The sequence below is a fragment of the Haliaeetus albicilla genome, chromosome 4 (assembly GCF_947461875.1).
Source record: "Haliaeetus albicilla chromosome 4, bHalAlb1.1, whole genome shotgun sequence".
Lineage (NCBI taxonomy): Eukaryota > Metazoa > Chordata > Aves > Accipitriformes > Accipitridae > Haliaeetus > Haliaeetus albicilla.
In genome coordinates, this window is record NC_091486.1 from 53022119 (window position 1) to 53033863 (window position 11745).

Sequence of the window (11745 nt, forward strand, 5' to 3'; positions counted from 1 at the left end):
CACTCTTGTTAACTTTGTGCTGCTGTAAGTCAACACTATTCTTAATTACCCTAAATTGGAGGCATTTCATGCTTACACCTCAGACCTCATTCGGTGCACTGTTATTCTATAGCAGATGTGGCATCTTCAGATTTTGTACAGTCTAACCTTTACTTTCAAAATAATAATCTAGCTCAATGTTGATCTCTTTCAGATAAAATGGTGGAAAGGATGCTGCTGAGAACAGGATGTAGGAGTCGTTTCAGTGGGGGACGTGCAGACAAACAGGCAAGAAAGGCACAAAAAGGTAGAAGAAAGGAAGAAACTGTCTGGCGGACGAGCTGAGATTGTTCTTTGCAGTGTTGCTGCAGTTTGCTCTGGGTATTTTATGTGAATCCAGCGCCATGTATTTCAGAAACAGGTCCTGGGATCTGAGGAACAAAACAGGCTTTAATGCAAGGCTTGCTCACCATTTCAAGAGCTTCCTACCTTGAAGCCACTCAGCGAAAATAATTGGCGTCTCTGCACTCCTTTACCAAAGATAGCACGGAAGGTATTTGATGTTGCCTCCTGAAATAACGAAACATGGTATCAGAAACTCCTTACCACAACACCTGATCATACCCATTATACGGATGGCTAAACATGTTTGTATTCTGAGGAGGCAAAGCATGACTGCACAGAATTCACCTTACTGCCTTTGAGGGGTGGTCAAAACTAGCCAAAAGCCAGCTTCAGTATTACCTGAAGCGGGACCCATTGTTTGCTCTAGATGTGCATCTGTAATCAATTGTAGTTGGTTCAATATTTGTAGCAGATTAGAGTTTCATTTGTATTCTGCACGCCTCTGCTTTCCCTTCTCTGTGTGTATATATATCCAGAAAAGCTGCCTGCATATCCTTGGGTTTTTTTTTTTCCCTGGGATGACAGATACTGTAACAATGACAGTAGATTAATATCTCCTTAATCAGCCAAATGAACATGACATACAAGGGTGACAGTTCAATTTGCTGCTAACAGATTGTGCCTATCAGAGCCCTTCCATTCCAACTGATGTTTATTTCTGGCAGAGATCATACGGTTCTGGGAGGACCCCAGCTTCCCACCAGCTCATAGACACCCATTAAATACATCAAGTACCACATAGGTGTTACTCACCCGCCTGTCAGGACACTAGCTGCTTGGGAAATTAAATGAGCCTTGACACATGCAATGGAGAAACACCCTCACTTAGCTGGGCGAAGCGGCGGCATGTATTATTGACTACACGCTGCTGCAGGTCCCTCTCTTTATTGCTTGTTATTTTTTGTTTGCTTGTGGACTGTGCACTGTTGAAACATGGATCAGACACTGAGTCTGTCTCCTGGGGAGATGCGTAAAGAAATGTAATGGGGAGGAAGTGCAGGAGGGGTGGTAGTTTAGGTAGAAGCGATACATTAAATCTTAGTCCCAGAACTGGCTGTGCTTAGAGTTCGGTTGCAGGTGGGATTTCAGGAGGATCTAGTTTCTAATTCTGAAACTCAATCTGCAGGGTCTAATTCAAATCTTTCTTTTCCTGCTTCCTGTGGTATTTCCAATGAAGTAACCCCAGATACCGTACAAAGGGACTGCGAGTCCTTCCAAAGGGTAGTCCCCACTCCTCCCCTAGGCTCAGCCAGGGTCCGTTCTCTCTCATGCAGGCTTGAAACACAACACCTAAGCCTAGGTGGGTACCGCCGCCGAGAAATTGAAATAAAGCTTGGAATTTGTCTGGCTGCACGTCTGCGAACACAGTATCAGTGTTTGCAACCCCAGCTCCAGCAGCCTGCCTGCGCGGTGCCGACAGCCGACTTCTGCACTGGGGGACCGAGATAGCGGTTGGTGGACTGAAGGCCCGGCTCTGTTGCTGATGTGTAAATCTGTCTTCAGCACTTAAAGGTCTGATCCTGCAGCCCTTGCTGCTCCCTACGGGACCGTAATTGAACAGGAGAGTTTTCATTTGCTGGATGAACCCCGGTTATTTATTTTCATAGTGACTCACATCAGCCATCTGCCTGCTTTTGTTTAGACACCCTTACAGTGCCCTTCTTGCATATATGAAACGGCTTAATTTTGCAGTCCCACCCAAATATATAAATCACATTTATAGAGCTCTGCAAACCCCATCCACAGACAGGGATTGCTCCAAAACCTACTAGCAGACTCATTTCATCACTCTTTCATTTTCTTATGGAACTTTTTTGCACAACTCCCGGCAGTTTGCTTCACAGAAGACAAGAGACGTGTTTATTTTTGGAAGATAAAATGCAAGTAGTTTCAGTGGAAAGGTTTCCAAGACAAAATTAACAATATATTACCGAAACAATGGCATTAAAAGATATCCGTAGGATTGTAATTATGAAGCTAAATCCTTCCAAAGGAAGGTTCTGTCATTCCATATAGTTGTTACAATTGCTGTCATACTAATGCGTTCGTTATTTTTATCATTTTTTTCTTATTATTACAGCTTTTGTCATAAGAATAACTCATCAAGGTTTTATGACTAATAAATTCTCTAAATTACAGTCCAAGGATGCATTACTTTAATTTTTTCTTCCATATTCTGTTTTTAATTGCCATGCTATTTCCCACTTGCCTTTTTTAATGACTCGTTAGGCTTAAGGGGAAAGCATAGAATTTAGTCCACCTAAGATCTTGCATCAAGTTTTGGACACCTCAGAAGGGAGGTGATACATTACGGGGAGGGCAAATGTGACTTGTGTGTCTCGAGAGAAGACTTCAGGTTTCAAGTAGTAAGGATATTCAAAATGGAACAAAATACAAATTCTTAAGAAAGCCCCAGACCAGGCATTGTTTACTGAAGTTGTTTGAACAGTTATTTCTAATAAGAAACGCATTCAAGATGTACATGATTTTTGTAAGATACGGATATATGCATAACCTTTAACGTGTAAATAGGTCTACTGGGATCCTTTCAGAGTTCTGAGGATTAAATTTAGACATGTCCTTAAAAACCTTGTGACATCAGGACCGAAGAGAGCAAGACATGACCTTTTTGGTTACAAATTCTTTTCTGAGCTTTATGCGTTGCTGTCTGGTGCCTGCGAGTGAGGTGTTGACTGAGCGCGCGTGAGGGTAGACACGCAGCCGCATCTACTGGGCACCTGCTGGGTCTCTGTTCTGGAATAAAAGCAAACACTAGCCATTTTGAGTTTGCTGAACCTGCTGCCCGTTCCAGCACTCCCACATGCTATCCGAAATGGCCTCCGAGATACCTGCCATGGTACCTGCGTAAGCAAACCAGGTAGGTGCTCCTAGAGATGTAGTCTTCTGCGTGTATCGTGTCTACTGTCGTACTCTTCCCTGGCTTGCAGCGTGTGCCCGTTTCACACTCCTGCATGCACCCCCACAACAGCCATATACCAAATAGTTGCACAAGCTTCTGCTTAAATTTTGGCAGGATGTTGACCTGGGAAACTCAATTTTTTTCTTTCTTTACTTTGTCAGAGTTCTTAAATTGGTCACAGATTTTTATGGGCCATCATTGGCATAGTTTTTTTTTTTTTTTTTTTTAGAGCATTTCAGTTTTGACACAAAGTCGTTAACAAGCCAGCTTCAGGCAGAGCGAAACCCTTGGCCTGCACGCTCAGCAAGCCTCGTTAGTGTGTTTACTGAGTTGGCACAACTGCGCTGTAGAAGTAAGAAGAGGGTTTAGGAAGTTGGGGTGAGCCCCTTTCCAATTGCCTCATCGTCCTCCTCAGCTTGTTTATGGCAAGGGCTTTGCCAAGCCTCAGCCCAGGCTGTGGAATACTTCCTGTTATTGTTTGTCTTGGATGTTTCAGAGGGGAGATGTCTGACTTTCACATTTTCCCAGTGTAACAGTGCTGCCATAGGCTCTCCCATTTAGAGCTTTTTCAGTGTTGCAGGAGGGCCTTGCAGGGAGTTTGATTCTTTCTTTCACTGTATTTCAGTATTTCACTACTTATTTCACTTTATTTCACCATTGCTTACATCTTAGGCCAATTTGCAAGCTGTTCGCGTGGTTCCCCAGCAGCGGGGAGTGACAGCTAACCCAAGGGTTCCACTCATCCCACAGAAACAGCCGCTAACGTGGGTGAGTGGTGATGAAGGAGCAGCGTGGTTCAGGTGGCAAGGCGATGAATACCCAAAACTGAGAAAAACACGAGTATAGTGCAGAATAACAAAATATATTTAAGAAAGTGGGACATCTGATAATGGGCAGATCCAGAGTTAAAATCCTAACTATCAACAGACAGCCGTTATTCGTTTCGTGATTGCAACAGGGACTTGGCTGTGCCAGGCCTTCCGTAAGCACACGAAGTTTGTCCGTAGTGCCCAAGAAGAGACCCTTCTTGCGACCGACGTGTGTCGGCTACGTGGCACCGAGTGTGATGGAAGAGCTCACCTACTGGGTCATCAGCCCCGCTAGTGCTGGTGGCTGAAAAATCTTTTAGGAAGACCTAAAGAGCGAGTTAAAAGCTCATTGACTACATGCTAACAAAAGCAGAAAAGCGTTTTGCACTTGTGAATACCATACAAATCTCTCTAGAGGGAGGCAGAGAGCTATTTCTCTAGGAAGATTTGATAGTTTATGTGTGCAGCACAATCAGCAGCAACAAAAAAGCACTCTTTGTCAAGTATGTTTCAGGTGGCAGCACAGGTTATGCTAGTGGCAAAATCCTTAAATATTCACCTCCATCACTGGCTCAGCAGGATTTTGCTCTTGCAAAAGCCGTAGAGCACTTTTCTTGCAATTGCAGATCTCCGATTGCAGCCCTTCTAGTGCAGAACCAGAGGGTGCTTTGAGGAAACTGGCTCTGAATTGGGTTCTGTCTAATCAAGACTAGAAGTCATAACAAAGTAGTCCAGTCCTCACATCTGTGCTTCCAGGATGGTGGCTAATTATTTCACAAATGTGAGTATTATTTAAATGCACTTCCCAATATTTTTCCTTCCTCTGCTGACCGTGAGCCGTTTGCTTCGAATGTCTTCTCATGCATATTCAGTGAGCCCGCCAGGTGCTTACTTGGGCTCAATTCACAAAATCACAAATTTAGAAAGTTGCACCGTGTACTCAATGTGAGATAAAATCCTGCCTCGCTGAAGCTGATGAAAAACTGCTTGTTAGCTTCAGCCCAGGTTTTCAGAAAGTCTTCTCTTCTGCTAAAACAGTTTTGTTCTTTTTTCAAATCCTAAACTGGCACAACAATCTAGTTACTAAATAGATTTTACTTAGTGTCCAAATTTTTTGACAGCACGTGTTTGTGTACCTGTTGAGGCCTCTGCTTTTTTGAAAAGGACACTACTCGCTGCAGCATGGCCATTTCGGGTATCCTGTGCCTTGGAAACCCAGCCTCGCTTGCGGGTGCTGGAGCAGGTGGGATTGGTCTGCCACTCTTGTTCTCAGATCGATTAGAGCATCGTGAAGTCCTGCGTGTGAAAATCTGAAATGCAGCTCACTACAATGCACACAATGCAGAGGTCTGCAACTTGTTAGCTGGGAAAAATCCATACCGGTAAATTGTGGGTCACACAAAAAAGTTTGCAGAAGCACTGCCACAAAGTGATCTGAATGCAGTCTCGATTAAAGGACTGAAACATCTGCATATATGTTTGCAGGCCATGTTTTCTCTCGGGTAACTCAAGTCCTAATGTGCATTAACTGTTTAAAACCAATTTCGTTGCAGTTAAAATTGAATATGACTGTTAGTCTAGAAAATATAGCCTATTTCCTTTTACTAGTTAGCTTTTAAAGGTGTTTTACAATTCAAATGAGCCATGCAATTAAAGGTGACATTGCCAAAACTGGACAGACTAAAATTAGACATTCCTGCTGTGTGTCAGAGCTTGGCCCACATTTAGATCATGCTGTCTTTGGGCTGTACCTGTCTGCTCCAATCTTATGAGTCAACAGGATACTGAAATGTTCCAGAATCCTGTTCTTTGTGTTTTTCTATTCTTTCTGTCTTCCAGTATTAGCCTATCCTTCTCTCCCTTTATAGTATTTAATGCTGAAAACACACTCACGTACACACCCACGTGCACACGCAGAACAACATTTTAGCATTTTTTTGCACTGAGAACTAGGAAGCACTTTGTTATTATTACACTTACTGACTTGACCATAGAAACCCGTAATTAGAAACAACCCCTGCCTTACAATCCCCGAGTTTACAATCGGAATAGCAGGCAGCAGGGTGGCAGGCTCTTACCTCTGCCTCTTAGCTAGCAAACCCGGGACGGAAGGGGAGCTTCTAGATTCGGGCCATGGCCACTTACACATGCTTTGATCTATGTAGCTTCGATGTAGTACTTCGGTTACGAGGTTGTTGAGAGCAGGGTCATCTTTCCCCCCGTGGATGGGAGCGTGGAGGAGCACGGAGGGTGTCTGGCTTTTTGGGGAGCACACGGGAGGTCACTGGCAGCAGCGGCAATGGTGCCCAGAGTTCCTGACATCCCACCTTCCAAATAACCCCATGCGTTAATTAAATATATAATTATACTGTCTCTAGATAATCAGTGGCATGATTGCCATTAACAGTTAACAACATAAAGCATTCTGCCACGGTTTGGGAGCAATGTGTTAGTGTGAAGACTCCTGAAAATTTCTCTAGTCAATGGCTCAAGGTAAATTAGGAAGTCAAAAGCGAGGAGTATCTTCCAGAAAATGCCTGTTGTTCTTTGAACACAGGATCTGGCCATAAGGAATATTCTCCTTTATTTCAGGCTCAGCTCAAAGGATTTAATAGTGGCGTTCCTCAGGTCAGTTAAGTCCTGATCTAGCCCACTGTAAAGTTAGGGAACGTGAGTTAATTCTCTCAGATCGGTTCCATATCAGTACAACGGAATTGCCTGCCATGATAGTATTCCCTTATATCAGGAAGGGGAGGAAAAATAATTAGCTTCTTTCTGGGAGAGTGGGCAAGGTTCTAATATTTACAGTTGTGCGCTGTGTGCGCACAGATATGTGTGTGCACCTCAAAGTCAGGCATAGAAAGGATATTCAAATTCTGTGGGGAGGAATGGTGCAAAAACCCCAGAATAAAATAACATAAAGTATATCTGAGGTTACCCAGTACAGCTCCCTGGCAAGACAAGATTATATTCTACAATACATAATAATGTAGTGTTTGCATAGCACGTATAAGGTACTAGGTACTTTACGATGTGCTGCTTAACTTCTGTGTTATAAAATAGCATATAAATATGCTAAAAACTAGCTGTATTGCCTATCTCTTTCTGAAATGCCTCTCACTATGTATCACTGGAGTGCTAAAGCCTGCCACAGGGAACATGCACACAACCATCTGATTCCAGGAGCAATGAACTTTTTTTTAAAAAAAAACAACTAGTCCCTTTTTTATGGCACTGGTTACAAGATCCAGCTCTTTTCACACCGGGCCAGTCATTTGAATCCAGACCAGGTTGGTAGTTATGTCTGTTGAGTGACCTATACGAACAAAGTTCTTGGTTTCAATCCAGTTCCCGATGGAAAGATCCCAAGCTGCCGAAACGACCGTGCCGTCTGGCAGCGCTGTTAGCGGTATTAGCCACGGGGTGAGCTGTCCAAGCGCCACGGAGCGCTCCCGCGGGTGGTCTTCTCAGGTCAAGGCTGAAACCCACTGGTGATGGTGACACGAGGTAGCTTTGCGTTTCTTCGGCTGCTGTACGCATTCGCCGAAAACGTCTTTCTCTGGCAGTGTTACGGTGGCACTGTTCCGACTTGCTTTGGAGTATTGGTAGGTTATTAGGCTGCTGCTAGAGAGCGGGCGCTTGAAAAAGTTAAGTCCGCTCTCTGATGGCAGGTTCAGCTCCAACCGTATACGGCTTTTCTGTACGAGTAATTCCTGACGTGAATGAGGTATCTGTGGAGCGTTACAGCAGTGCGAAAATAGCAGAAACTCGAGCACACGTATCTGAAGAAAAGATAATTTATCATTGGAATCGCCTCCTGAGGGACATGGTGGACTCTCCGTCTCTTGCAGCCTTTGGATCAAGACTGATGTCTCGTTCCAGAAGAGATGCCACAACCCAAACTGTTGTTAAGGGTTTGATGGAGAAATTACTGCATGACGTTCTTTGGTTTGCGCTGTTTAAGAGGTCGTCCTGAGTCATCTTTTTGAACTGGCCTTAAAATCTATGAATCAGGTGACTCTTGTGGAAAGATTGACACGTGGCAATATTTACTCCAGAGATTTTGTTGTCAGCAGTAAAATGCCCTTCTGGTTATCCTTTAATAGCTGTAGGGTTCGTTCTGAACTCAGAGCTCTTTTAAAGTGTGGGGTTAGTATGTGTTAGTACTCTTAGTTGAATTCTCTGAGCAGCTCCAGCAGCCATGCTAGTGTGGCTCGAGCTTTCTAGATACACACTGGACCCTTACATGACAAGCCCGAAGTTCCCGCAGCATCTCACCCCCACCTCTGCCGTCACGTCGGCAGGTAGAGATACACTCCCTGACAGAAAGACATATAAATCCCAACTGTCGAGAAACAAAGCAGGTTTTAAACTTTAACGAGCAGAGTAATGGAAATAAAATACAAAGGAAATGAAAAAAAATTGACTAAAATGTTTTTTATTTTGGTATTCTGCAGGAAAAAGTGTGTACACTAAATAATAAATAAGCCATGCAATGTTTTTACAGCTTCTTTCATATGCGTGAATATTTAAAACATGCAAAAATGTGGAATAGGCATTTACTGAGGACAAAAGAAGAGAACTTATTTTATGTACAGAGAGCAAGATGGGGAAAACAGAGAGATGCATGTTTAATGGATTGCTGTTCACAGAAGGGAGATATTTCCAAGTGCGAACATATTTGTAGACAAACCAATCTGACAAGTTAGCTTGGGGATGATGTATTACAACAGAATTGGCCTGGGAAGCAGAATTTTGTTGTGAGGGTGTTCGTTGGTGTAAACAATGCCTGCTGTTTTCTGGCAGCCAAACCCTCAAGTCTTCCAGCTACTGTGGAATTGCTCAGACCTGGGGTTTGGTACCTGAGAGGTCCTCGTCACATGTAGCCAGCAAAAGATACACAGCTTCTTTTCATCCCTTTATTATATTTGAAGCCAGGAGGGACCAATAACTGTGACCCTGTAAACTGCTTTTTAAGAGGGGGAGAGCGAGCTATAGGTGCAGGGCTTTTTTGCCTGATACAGACCGTAAAGGCAGAGTATTTCTTTCAGCATCGTAACAGGGAGCGTGTGAGGTGCAATTGCAAAGGACGCTTTTGCAGGGGTCAGGAACCTGATCGCAGCTCTAGACTCTTTTAGCAGGTGAAAGCCAAGGGCAGCCCTCGATGGTCTTGTGCTGGCTCTCTGATGGATCTCAGGAGGTCTGGGTTGGGTTTCTCTTTCAGCCCCGTGCTCCCGCCCGAGACCTTGCGCCGATCACTCCCTTGATGTCCTGTCCCCGACTCCCGTGGGTAACGCAAGCGTGGGAACATTTTCCGTTTTGCAAAGACCTGCTTCTAACCGTAGGTGTTCGCAGCACCGGCGGCAGTGAAGCCTTGGTGTCGGCTGGGGACTTTCCTCTGGGCAGAGGGGTGAGCGCCTGTGCTGACAGCTGAGGAAAGAAAAGAGTATTTTCCCAGTAAGGAGGAGGGTGGCAGACTAGGGCGGTGTGGCGTGTGAGGTTATCGGGGACTTTCTCCATGGCTAGCTTGGCTCATACCTTTGTGTTTGGAAGTAGCTGAAACCAGAGAAAGAAAGGCCTGTTGCCATGACTGGCAGGGGCTCATTATTCACTATTCCATGGCTTATGGTTTAATGCTTGTTTAACTGGTTTGTTTTTTTTTTTTTCCTCCTGACTTTTGATTTCTTTTTGCCAACTTTATATTTTAATGCATGTTTTTATGGAAATATTTATAGTGCACATGTTGCATATAAAACACCATCATAAAGCTTTTTTGCTTCAGTCCTGTTGAAATAAATGATGTTATTATTATAATAATTTCATAGGGTTATATCTGTTCTGTAATGAAAAAGACCTGTGGCTGCTTGAACCATCAACCCAGGCAGTTTTTACAGCTTTCTGTAGCTACAGTGACCTCATGGAGCTGCTGAAACTTAAAATACTCCATTTCCCAGCAGAGGTGGGCATACAAAGCAGAATGAGCAGATAGAAGAAATAGGACATTTGCATGCTGCCATACAGCCTGTCTGATCCCTGATCAAGAAGCCAGTATTGGCTTAATATTGGACACAATGGTAGTGTTGTATTTTATGGTACTTATTATTACAATGCCAAAAATCATGCTAGCCACTTTACAAATGAGGTGCCAGGGAAACTGGCGCGGTGAGATAAGTGGGTGAGCTGCACTAGTTCTCAGAAGTTTGCACAGCACTTGTGCTTGTCAGCGTAGACATGGCTGGCTTTTCTGTTTCTGCATGCAATGCACTGATTTGTGGTTGGGAATACCCAGAGGTGTTGCTAAAGCAAGGGGGATGCATACATTTGGCAATCTGACTGCAGGCACTTTTAAAATGTTCCCTGTGATGTACCTATTTCAGTGAGATTGAATCAAAAAGTTGCTTAAGAAATTCTTCTATGTTGGCGTTAGCAGTACAGGATGAATCCAGTAACATTCTGCAGAAACTACTGTGTGTTCATCCTCCCACCGTTACCTGAGGTGTGGGATAAGCTTTGCTCCTCTAACCCTAGAGAGAGGCAACAGTTTTTGGGCCAGGAGCTTACATAGTGGCAGAGCATTCATCTGATAATGGTGGAAGATGGACCTCTGGACGTGTAAAGGACTTCTCCTTCTACTGAACATGAGTTCGGTGCTTAAATTACAGAAACTTCTTGTCCACCTTCAGCTTAGCAGGCTTTCAGTTGTGTTTCTCAACAAGGATAGATCTAAACATGCATTGGAAGGTTGACACGCTATGCCTGGGGAGCAAGTATCAGAACAGAAAGATAAGGACTAAATATGTGAGCACCTATTTGTATGATTGATCTGTTTGTTGATTGAGAGATATATATATAGAGAGAGAGATATATATGCGCGTGCATGCACGCTCACAAGCCTTAATGATAAATTTGAAAAAGCCTAGGCAAACAACTGTAAAGTACTGTGCATTTACAGGAGATTTTAAAAATTAATACTCAAACATGAAAATGCTTTATACAAGAAAGAAACCTTTTAGTAACTTCTCCACCCTAGAAGAAAGTATAATGAATAATTCAACTATGCACCAAGGAAACCAATTTGCTGAACAAGTGTAAAATAAATCTGAGGGCGAACTAGTCTAGATCACCTAAATTAAGAATCTGGTGCAGGAATGATGAGAGTAAAGCTAGATATAGCATAAGAGTCTCTGTAATACTGTTATTAACAGTGTTCTTTATTATCATTAATCTTATTTAGTATAGTAGTGCCAAAGAATCCTGTTGTGACTGGTCCTTAGGAACCCAGCAGAGGAAAGCGCTGTGCTTCAAGTGCTTGCAGGCTAGTTAGAGATGCGGCAGGAAAGGGTATCACACACAGGCTGGCAGCTTCTAACACGTTGGGCTGCTGTTGGGATGGAAATGTAGTAACACTAGGTTTACATTGACTTTCAGTGCAAGAAAAATAAACGTTAGGCGAAAGTCACTAGAACAGCACATGGATTCAGCAACATTGGTGACTCTGTGTAACTTGTCCATGCTGTTATCCTGAAGAATTTACCATAAGATTGCTTTAGTGTTTATAGGCTCCACAGAAAGGTGATCTTGAAGAAGGTGGCTGGCATTCTCTTATTTTTGTCACAGTTCACAGTTTGAAAT